Source organism: Sorex fumeus, unplaced genomic scaffold (genome assembly GCF_029834395.1).
Source record: "Sorex fumeus unplaced genomic scaffold, SorFum_2.1 ptg000093l, whole genome shotgun sequence".
In the NCBI taxonomy this organism is placed as follows: domain Eukaryota; kingdom Metazoa; phylum Chordata; class Mammalia; order Eulipotyphla; family Soricidae; genus Sorex; species Sorex fumeus.
Window position 1 is genome coordinate 4,736,691 of NW_026606150.1, and position 11,555 is coordinate 4,748,245.

The 11,555-nt window shown below is 50.7% G+C and overlaps 1 long non-coding RNA gene across 1 annotated transcript; it reads left to right on the forward strand.

Annotated features, from left to right (window-relative positions):
* The first annotated feature begins 870 nt into the window (after window positions 1-870).
* On the forward strand, window positions 871-4,006 carry LOC130039749 (uncharacterized). Its single transcript, XR_008794949.1, has 2 exons — window positions 871-1,314; window positions 1,457-4,006. It is a non-coding gene; the product is annotated as an uncharacterized LOC130039749 (long non-coding RNA).
* Window positions 4,007-11,555: the final 7,549 nt, after the last annotated feature.

Consider the following 11,555-nt stretch of genomic DNA (forward strand, 5'->3'; position numbering starts at 1 on the left):
GCGGGGCTGGTTACCCACTGAAATCCCCGAGGCCCCCGGGAGAACCAAGCCGCGGGCGCGCTCAGGGACAGGGGCTTAACCCCTGCTCCCGGCCCTTCCCAACGTCCACCTCGGGGCTGGAACCTCGCAACCAGGTGCCCCGGGCTCAACGCCCAGGACTCAATCCTCAGGGTACGCAGGGTGTGGCCCCCAAACCAAACAATCTAAGACCCGCAGAGCGCGCGCCCGGGGTGGGGGCGAGAGCGCGGCCCCGCCCGCCGCTGACGTCACCGCCCTCACGTGGCCGAGCCGCGCGCAGTCACGCGCTGCCGCCGCCGCCCGCGGCCTCCGCCCAGTGACGCGCCCTCTGCAGAGATCCCTCCGCCACCGCCTGGAATTTTCCAGACCTTTCGCCGGCCCTTCTTCCTGCCCTCTGCAGGGCGGGGTGACCCGAAGCGACTAGGACGGGTCCTTCGCCGCCCCCTCGCCAAGGTGGTGCCAGTCTGGGCTCCTCCACACAGTCCACTTCCCCCATGATAGGAATCCCTCCCTGCACCCCACCCCGGAGGAACAGGGGCGCCTCGCCGTGGAATCCACCCCCCCACCAAGCGTGACCTTGAGATCTGACCTCGATCTGGCCAAGGGGGGAAGGGGGCGGACACCCCCTCCCCCCACCCTGAAGCAGAACCCGCCCGGGAGTGGGAGGGACTTATTTTCCGGTGGCAGTGGAGGAATCGGCCCCGCTGAGTCATGCCCTGAGTGATGCGGCCCAGGCTATAAAAGCCAAAGTTGGCCCCGGGCTGGCCCCAGGAGTTAGCGACAGGGAGGGACTCTGCGCGCTGGGCTTAGCTGGACCGGGCGGAGAGGGCCAGTTTAGGGACTCAGAGGACTGATGGGGGGTTTGATCAGGGGGAGTGGGGGGCCTGGGGGAGGAAGGGTAGGAGAGAGACTAGACCTGGGGGCTTGTCTGGGTAAAGCTGCGTGGACTTGCCCGCAGGAACCCGGGAGGCGCGTGGCCTCTTGCCCCGCCGAAGATGGGGCTCTTGGCTTCTGGGAGGGCGTCACCCCGACGTGAACCCGCCGAACCCTCAGCGCCCTGGCGTGTGGACGCAGCGAGGCAGGGAGAACCCGAGGTTCTCCGCACCCCAGATGGAGACGAGACAGCTTGGCGGTTGATCCCCTGCAGTGGGGTGTTGGGCCGGGCTTGGGGGGCAGACTTTAGCCTTGGGGAGACCAGCAGCCCCCTTTTTTTGCAGACCGAGGGTCGTGAGCTCGCCTGGCGACGCGGCCTGGAAACAGCTTGGCCTCGCGGGCTGAGTGCTCTGGTCTTAGGTGGTATGTAAGGTTTGCTTGGCCACACCCGGCCCGGTGGAAGCCGCTGAGGCTGGGGAGCCCGCACCCCGGTTGGAAGCGGGGTGGTGGCCAGTGTGGCACCTAGTGTGTTTGTGGCCACAATTGACCCAACTTTATTTTCCAGGTGGCAGTGTTTCCCCCCATGTCGGGACGCTCTGGGTGCCTGTTTAGCCTCTCCTGTGACCCCCTCTGCCCCTCCTCCCTCTAGCCCTTCACTTTAACCTTGCTCTGGTCACTGGTAAGCTGGGAAAGCCGTCCAGGACGCTGTTGGAGTCAGCGCTGTTGGTAACGGTGACGGCGAGCTGAGACTGGCACGGGGAGCCAGGGGGGTGGGGGTTGTTGGGTGGGTCACCGCAGATGGTGGCCCCAGAAGTTACCAAAATGCTTCATGGACGTGGTTTGTTACCATAGTGCTCATCCCAGCGACCCGATGGCACCAGGAGACAGTGGAGGCCCTGGCCCGTATGAGTCGTAGCAGTGCAGGAGGGGAGTCCCAGGAGCAGAGCGCCGGCCTAAGTTGCTGCCTGCACGTTGCAACCCAGAGGCTTAGGAGGAAGTTCTCCACGGTCCGGTTTCCAGGCCTGGCAGTTTTCAGGAGGGCGCCATTGAAAGTTTGCAGATGGGCTTTGAGGGGCAGTCGTGGAAGGCCGCTGCAGCAGATGTGTGTTGAATGATCCAGGAGCACCACCCTCTGGGCGTCTGATGCCAGCAGCCCCCACCGCCCTTTCTGGGGTGGAGGTTTTCAGATGCTGCGTCTTCTAAGTTGAGCCTCCTATCCTAGTTCTGTGCTACCGACAGCTTCCTAGAAGATTCTGCAGCTGTAGGACATTTAACCTTGATGACACCACCCCGAGCTGCATGAATGGTAGATGGAGATTGCGGTGGAGCCCAGTGATCCTTTCTCATCCACGGCGCCCGCAGAGGAACGATTAGTGTCACCATACAGTTGATGTGATGGGACAGGGATGGGGTTTGGGGTGCCTGAGGCAGAGGCTCGTGTGATTTGCAAATGGGAACAGGGTAGTGTTGCTAGGTAGTCGATGTCCAAATTGTTAGCGATGGAAGGTCAGGGCGGGAGAAAATGAGCTTGAAGGGTAGAGCTTATTTTGTATATTGGGCCACCAGGGGTTGATCCCAGGCACCAACCGGTTCACCCCAGCAATGCTGGGTGTGGCTGTAAAACAGCTGCCGCCAAAAACTACAGGAAGAAATGGCGGTCTTGGGCGGGCACTTCCGGCCCTCTCCAGATCAGGGCGAATGCTCGGGGTGTCGCTGGGCTTGGGTTCATCTCTTGCTTTTTGAAGCCTGAATTTTACTTGATTAGATCTCAGCCATCGTTGTTTGAACGGGAAGATGGCGCGGTGAAGATTCTATAGGGTGGAAGAAGGAACAACTTGGTACTGGGAGGGCATGGGGTGAAGATTCACGGCGGAGGGTGGGGTGGTTGGGGAGGCTTAACAGGAATTGGAGAAAAGTTCAGTTAGGGCAAACTGGAGCTGATGGACAAGAGAGAAGTTGATGCTGGTCATTGTTAATAGTCAAATTCCAGCATGGATTCACAGAGCTTAATCAGAAGCTGAGTGCTTAGAACCCTGCTAAATGCAGGGCGGAAAGCAAAATTGCTTTGCTGCAAGGCGGAAGAGACTGATTAGGTGTAACTGAAAATCTCTGTCAGTTTCTTGAGGGGGTGTCAGAAACTTGCGCCCCAGTAAACGCCATTCGCTGGACTGAACCCCTGTGCTTCATCTGAAGTTGCACGGGGTCAGATTGCACCCAAATTGTGGGCTCTGACAGTATGTAGTTTGCACTCTTAGGGTGCTCTTTCGATGAGGCGCACTCTTCTGAGCTTTTGACTCATCTTTATTAGCTTGAGATTGTGACTGAGATTCTGAGCCATATGTATGACTAACAAGTAATTTCATGTGATGCGTTGGGTCTTAAAAACATCTGGGCGTTGGTCAGCACGGATTATAGCCAAGTTTTTGTTTATTGCTGATAGTCATTGTAACAAGGAGCAGCAAATAAGCTTTTATGGCCTCTATAAAATGACTAATAATTTGGTAGCAAGCAGTCCATACTCTCTTGCTAAGACTGGCTATTTCTTTAGCTCGAACATGCTTTAAATGATGCAATATTAGAGAACATCTGTCTGCCAAAATCCGTTTGGGAAATAAGCAAATTGAGGATGGGTGGAGTGCCTTTTCTGAATCTGTTCTGTTTGTAAAACTTCGGGAAAATTTCAAACTGCCTAATACGAGTATTTGTTTCAAAAATCTGAAAATGTTTAATGGGAGTACTTGTTTCTGAGGAGTCTAATGAATTAGTACCGGAATATCACTGATAAGCTGGGATTGTACTTAAACTTTGTTAATGAGCCGATTGCTTTTGGGGTTTTGTTTGGTTCTAAACATTTATTTTAAGATATGTTATCTGGAAATGCCTCACCATGACCTGGGGATGATGACTTTGCAAGGGCGTTTCAGCAGTATTAGTCATGCTGTGTGGGGAAAGGTCCCCGTGCCCTTGTGAAATGCAACTTTGAGCGTAAACACGGGCGGTAAAAATACTTGTATGTTGCTCTGTATGATGGGAACCTGTACTGTTGCATCATGTATGTGATTACTAATCATTTCCTTCCCCTTCACAGCACAAATAAAGGTTTGAGCTCTCATTATCATTGTTGTATTGCTATGTTATGTTTTTCAATCTTTGTATACACTTTTCTGTAAATTGCCTTCGTGATGGGGTTATTACCTCTTCCTGTTGCAGATTTATGCCTCGAATCATTTTAGTAGCTCTGAGATGATAATCATAGAGTGATAAAACTAGCGTGTGGGGAGGGGCTCCACTTCCTTTCATGGCTGACAAAGGGGGTGCTTTTGTTCTCCTAACCAACCTGAACTGCCCAGCTGATGACGGGGACAGCACATTGGTGGGCAAGTACTGTGTAATGTGGAACCTGAACTTTGACCTAGCTAAGATTTCCAAACAATCAAGTGAAAGACCTCTGTTTATTGGCTGACTTTGGGGGAAGCTGTGGAAATGAGCACAGAGATGGAATGTATTCACCCGGTGTACTGTTGGGGGCTATATCGGTTTTGGGTCTAAGCACGTGATTTCTGTGTCATTAGACTTTGTCTACGGAGCTTTTTCTATTAATTATGGAAGTCTGGGCTTTACTGTGCCATGCCAAGCAGACTAGAACTACGAAAAGGGCTTGTTGGGGGCTTCTGGAATCCAAAATTGCATCGCCACGGTTGTTACTATGTTGGGAGGGAGGTGGCTGCAGTCTGTGATCCCAGAAACTAATCCTAGACAGACTAGCTCGAGGCTCCTGCCAGCTCAGGAGCAGGTGGGGCAGGCAGAGTAAAAAGGGAACAGCAGCTGCAGGGCTGGATATCATGTTGTCGAAGGCACACCCACTCCTTGGTGGGCTCGGGAATATACAGGAGCCGAGGATCAAACCTGGGTCAGCCCCATGCGAGGCAAGCCTCTACCCACTAACCAGATGCCGTTCCTGTTCTGCGATCCCCTTGTACTTCCACCAGTCCCTGTGAGCCTTCTGGTATGCTGAAAATTAGCTTGGGAAGAGGAAGGGTCGGTACCCACCCATGGCCTGCCCTGCAGTGTGCCAAGAGTGGGCCACTGTGCGTGCAGTCACCCGTGCAGTCTGGGCCTCCTGAGCTTGGCCTTCCTTGAAGAACTTGTTTCTCTTGCTTTTGATGCAGTGTTTGCAGAACTTGCTCCCAGCCTTGAGGGTGATTTCTGTACCCTCCGAGTTTCCTTGCTAGATCTGTTATTAGCAAGTCGCTCAGGTTGTTGTTGTGAAGTGGAGCTGGCATGGGAGGCTGAGGTCACACCCACCTGCCTCCATCCCCAGGCACTTTAGCTGGTGACCCCTGGTGTGTTTTCCTCATGACACTCACAAGAGCGCATGTGTGTGTCACAAGGTCTCCTGCGGTGGGCGTCTGGCTTTCCTGAGCTGCCAGGGACCCAGGATGTAGAAACAGTGTCAGGAAGTAAAAGAAATGTGGCAAAAGAAGAGCAACAGCTGACTTGGAAATCTTTTCAGAAGCCCTGAGTAAGTCATGACCTGGGTTTCCAGAAGGCCTGTAACGCCACCCCGCCGGCTGCCCTGGTGTATCTTGCTGACAAGGCCATGAACGGACTCCTACCTACCTTACAGTCCAAAGCTCTGTGTGTGTGTGTGCGCGCACGCACACACACCCTGAAACCGTGCCTATCAGAGTGTGATACGAGATATGTGTGTTTAGTCTTATTTCACATACAAAAATAAATTGATGCAGTCTCGATAGCAAGGGGAAGACAGCAAAATAACCCAAAGGCCTTTGTGGTGGCCTTGACCTTCCTCCTGGTACGGGCACTGCTTGCCTGCTGGGTAAACGGGGCCCAGGTGCCCACAGCCACCGCTCCGCCTCCCCTCCGTAACAGCCAGTGCTGTGTACCAAGGGCCTGTTTGAAGGTTTGCCAGGAAAAAAATGGAAAGAAACAAAATTCTCTGTAATCTTCCACGAATGGCCTCTGACAGATCAGCTTTGAGCTTTAACTCCCATAAAGAGGGTATATGCCTCTGTAGACAGAGTGGCTTATACTATTTTCTGTGACTCATGGGACTTTCCCTGCCAACTTCTGTGATGGTGACACTCAAGTCATTCTTTCGCCGTGTTAATATAAACTGTCTTGTTTATGTGACTGTTATTTTCCAGCTGGGTTTTCTCTTAGCCTGCAGTTCTGTGATGACCTTTCTTGCCATTCAAATGATCACACTGATATTTTGTCATGGGGAGACACAAATGCTTCTACGTGTGCAAATACTTAAATATTTATATTTAGGTTTTTGAAGGGAGAGTCAGGGCCACAGCTGTTGGTGCTGGGGCCCCCCAGGGCTGTATCTGGGCAATCCTGGGCCGGGTTCTGCGGTGCTGTGAATTGAACCAGAATCCCTAATCCGTTCCCTCTCCCTGGACCCCGGACATTTAGCTTCTTAAGGAGGTAGGCTCATATTCCTAAGTACCTTGGAAAAGGAGGTTTTATTTGCATTTGCGCCACACCCGGTACGGAGGGGGTGCGGGTTGGGGGTGTTACTCCTGACTTTGCCGCTAAGGACTGAACTTTAGGCTCTGCGGGCAAAGCACGTGCTGGGGGAAAAAAAATCTGCTCAGACTGATGCACTGTCGGGAAGGGAGGAACTTAACATGTGCTGTACAGCCAAAGAAATAGCACAGAGGTTAGGGTGCTTGCTTCAGATGTGGTCAACCCCAGTTCGATCCCTGGGCTTGCAAGGTGGCCCAGGTATTGCTGGTTGTGGCCCCAGCCCCCCCCACCCTCCTCGTCCCCCCAATTTAAATCCACATTGTCGCTAGTAAACTGAATCTTAGTGTGTCTCCCCTTTTCCTCAAACCCTGCTCGTTGGCCGGATCTGACAACTGTTTGGAGGGGGGCTGACTTTGTACTTCTGACTTGTTTTTGTTACCAGTGGTTTAGTTATGGGAATTCTGCATCAAGGGTATGAATAGCTCTTGGTTCTGTGTGATGTAAATCTTGCCCTGCTCTGTCAATTCCGTTTGTGCCGCAGACATGACGGTTTCTGCGTCCAGTGATCAACTTGGGTCTCCCCACAGGAATGTGCAAACCTCAGTCTTTATTTTCCTGCAACACTTTCCACAGTTAAACTTGTAACCCAAACGAGTGTTACTGTCTTGGCAAGGGGAACTGCCACCCTCCCGGTGACTGGATGGTGAGTTACACGCTGGCTGTGAGTGGGACCCTCGGTACAAAGGTCTCTTAATCGCCTGGTCATCGCTCCTCTGTGACTCGGAGCCCCTTTGTTGGATTCAGTGGCCACCCAGGGGAAGGGACAGCCACAGGCAGGTGCAGGGGCAAAGGCTGGAACATGGGCTGGCATGCTCAAGGTCCTGGGTTTGATCTCTGGCACATGGAGCCTTCTGAGTACTGCCAGGTGTGACCCTGGGTGTCCTCCAGAGCCACTAGGGAGCTGCCCCACACATCTTGGGGGCAGGTGTAAGTGGACAGATCTCTAACACATGGACTCAGGCAGAGCCGTGTGAAGGGAAATGATGCATGAGCGTGACCCTCCCCACAGCCCCTTCTAGATCCTTCTGCTGCCTGCTTGCCCGGCCTGGGTGCTGCTTTAGTGTCACCGTGTGCTCCTTCTGGTCTGTTCCCGAGTTTACATTCATCCTTGTAGCACAGAGCACAGATGCATTGTCCTGGCTTTTTCTCATGATGATTCGTTCTCCTCTGAGCACCCCGTGGCCTGCGAAGGTTCTGAAGCTGCGTATGTTTGTCTGTGAAAACCGTAAGCGAGCTCCAGGGGTCTGTGGCGCCAGAGACAGAGGACTGATGGCTTTACCCGCTGTGCGTGTGCTCCGGAGAGCGTGACCCCCCCCGCCGACGCTGAGTGCGGATCCTGCTGCTGTGAGCATCGTACCCCGGCACTGCCTGGTCTGTGCCGGGCTCACAGACTCGCCAGAGGCCTGCACACCTCCTCGTGAGTATCTCCTGTTTCCTCCAAAGTTATTAACATCGTTTTTATGACAACTTTTGGAAAAACTGTGGTAAAGGATACAGCATAAAATTTAGCACTGAGCCATTTTCAAGTGTGCAGTTCAGTAGGGCTAAACGTACATTGTGTGCCACCGAGCTCGAGAACTTCATTTTGCAAAACTGAAACTCGCCATCCGTTGAACTCCCCCCTTCCCTTCAACCCCCACAGCCGCCTTCCTAAATGTCTGTCCATGAGGCCTCTTGGCGCCTCCCGGCAGTGCCATGACAATATTAGTCTTTTGATGACAGGCTTGTCTCACTTGGCATAATGTCCCCATGTGTCGTCTGTATTGTGACATGTCAAATGCTCATTCTTTTGAGAAGTGCTGGGCTCCCCCAAGGTGTGTAATACCACATGTCTGTCAGTGGTCTCTCAACAAGTACTTGAACTGCTTCCACTCCCAGAGTGGCTAATGTCACTGTGAATGCGAGTGTTCAAATCCTGTTAGAGATTCTGCTTGCAGTTCTCGGGGATGTGCCCGCAAGTGGGATTGTTGGGTCTTGATGTAGTTCTTTGTGTCTAGTTTGTTTTTCTCAAATAACCACTGTACTGTTTTCCTTAGTTGTGTGCTCTTACATCTTATGTTTAAGTTTGCCAGGATTCCAATCTCTACCTCCTCACCAATGCACTGTATTTCACCTGTGGTTTAATTTGTGTTTCCTTAAAAATGATTTGGCTGTCTTTTCATATGCTTATTGGTTATGATAGTGTATGTTTTGCATATTTTTAATTTGGGTGCCTTCTTTGTGTTATCTGGATATTAACCCTTTCTCAGCAGATCTGTGATGTAAAAATATCTTCTATTTTGTACCTTTTACACGTGGTAGAGTATATCTTTTGATGCCCAAAGGTTTTCATTTTTATGTAGTACAGTTGATCTGTTTTTACTTTTGTTCATCTGTGATTGGTGTCATGTTCAAGAAATCACTGTCAAATTCAATGTTGTATTTGTTATGACTTTAAAAAAAAATTATCTTTACAGAGTTGTTCAGGATGATTTATTTATTGCATTCAGTGTTCCAACACCAAGCCCACGGTTGCTACTTTAAAAGTACTTTGAGGAACTAGGGATGTGGGTCAGTAGTAGGGCACATGCTTTACCCTTGCCTTGGGTTTGATTCTGGCATCACCAAAAAAGAAAAAGTACTTTAGGGTTGGAGAGGTAGCTCCGAGTGCCAAGTGCATGCTCTTGATTCAGTCCTGGCACTGCATGATGCCCTGAGCACTGTGGGGTGTGCTTGTCCTCCCTTGTCCAGCACCTGATCGCTGTGTCCTCAAAACAAGAATAACTGAAAGTTAATCTAGTAGCCTGACCTATGTATTAGAGTTAATGACTTGCCTGTTTGAATAGAGTTTGCCTTGTAAATTGTTCCTCTTCAACTACTTATATCCACGTTGATATCATGATTATGAATTTTGCATGTAGTTGAGAATATGTATTTACCAGTCATGTTGTTAAACATGCCATTTTTTCTTTCTGTTATTGGGGGGAACTCTGTTATTTAAAACAATTTAAAAATGAGTTTATCGTGTCTAATAAGCATTGTTTTTCTTCTGATTACTTATTTTCTTAGTAATTAAGCATGTGTGTGCTTCTGTGGTTGCCATATTTTTCACCATTTTAGTAGTAACTTATTCAGTTTAGGAATGGATCTAAATTAATTGTGATGGTAAAGTTGAAATATCAAACTTTCATTAAGTATAGATTATCTTTGCTCTTTCAGTCCACAATGAAATTAGCTTCTTTTTATGATCTGTCTAAATTTGGTTCTGTTTAATACAGTTTTTGCTGTTTCTTATCAAATGCAATGAATTTTAATGACACTTGCTGTTTATTGTGTTTTAAAATCTATTCAGTGGAACCTTGAGCCTCCTGTTAAGACAAAAATACTCTGTTTGTGGGAACCCAGTTGGGTACACGAAACTGGATGAGTTTTTGGTCCACATCCTAGTATGCCCTTTTTTTCCCTCCCTTGATGTTTTAATCATGCATTGCTGTGTCTTCTGGTCCGTATGAAGCTTCAGACTGCAGGGGCCAAGACTTGGCCCAGTGGGCTGAGCACAGGCGCCGTCTGTGGGAGGCCCAGGTTTGATCCCTGATAACACATAGTCGCGCAGACATTATTGGAAACAACCCTGAGAACTGCCGGGGGTGGCCCAACTCCCCTGCCTCTCCCCCAAAAAAGCTTCCTCCCTTGTCCAGACTACGTTCCCTTGCTTTGCTTTCTGACGTGACAGATGCTGTCCTCTCCCTGAAAGCGTTTGCTGATGGGGTAATCACCAGACTGGCTCCTGTTCCCTGAAAGACCTTCTCTGTCCACTTCCGGTCTCCTCTGAGGGAGGGGTTGTTTCCTTCTGGTTTTGTTTCCAGATCAGAGGGAAGCATCGTGTTTTCCGTGACTCGGGACTGGCTGGTTTCCGTCAGGAGATGCGCGATCCTCGGGGTTCTGCTGTGCTAGGCAGGGCCATCGAGCCCTCCTACTGCAGACACCGCCACCACCACTGTCTGGTGCACAAGCCTCTACGTGTCTCGGGTCAGTACCAGGGGCTGGGAAACTGGGTCAGAGGATGCGGGTCCCTTGGTTCCATCCTGCCCTGCTGCCCTCCAAAGTGTGTACACACATTTGTCACCAAAGCCTGAGCGGGTCTTCCTGGCATGGTTTCATCAGTCTATGGAGCAAACTTCTACCCTTCCGCTAGACCCTTCCTGGGGCTGTTTGAGTTTCAGTGACCTCTGAGACTTTCACTGGATTCTTGGCATCTGCAGCTTAATATTTGGGAGCTTAAAGCACTCGAGACTCCAGGGCCTAAGACACAAGCGATGTCTAAGATAGTTGGTCTTGGGCCAACCTCCAGCAGTGCTCAGGGCTGACTCATGCCTCTGCACTCAGGAATCACTCCTGGCGGTGCTCAGGGGACCATCTAGGATTCCGGGGATCGAACCTGTGTCAGCTGCGTGCAAGACAAACGCCTTCCCTCTGTTCAGTTGCTCTGGCCCATGATGTCTAAGACTGTGGAGAAACTTGGCTGCTCACAATGCGATGCTGAGAGCCCTCCCTCCCCTCCCCTGCAGCTCTGGTCTCTTCCTGCTGCTTTCTGGCTGTGTTGCTGTGTGCTGTTGGGATGCTGGAACGCAGGAAGTGCGTGTACGTGGCATGGTTTCTTTTAATCCCTTTGTGCTTAAATTTCAAACTCTAAGTAGCAGTAAAAGATCAAAGTTTATCACTTCTTTCCCAAGTTAACTATCAGTGACAACTTGTTCTTTAGACCTGTCATGGCCATACTAAAATATATTTATTTCAGATCTAAAATGAATTTTCATAATACATGTGGTTCTACAGCTATTGTATTATTTTCCTGGCTCCATGATACTTAAATCTTGCATATGTTGGTACCGTCATTGTGACTATTTTTCTATCAATGGGCTTTTAATTATTTCCAGAATCTCCTCGTCATGATAAACGGGAACACCTGGGTAGCCGCTGCGCCCACTTCCTTGGAGTTACCTGCTCAGAGCCGGTGAGGTAGCTGAGTTTCTGCAGCTAACGTGTCGACTCTTGCTACTTTCTTCCAAATGCGTGGGACCCGTTGAAAACTCCTTGTTGCTAGATCTGTGCCCAGGCCACAACTGCCC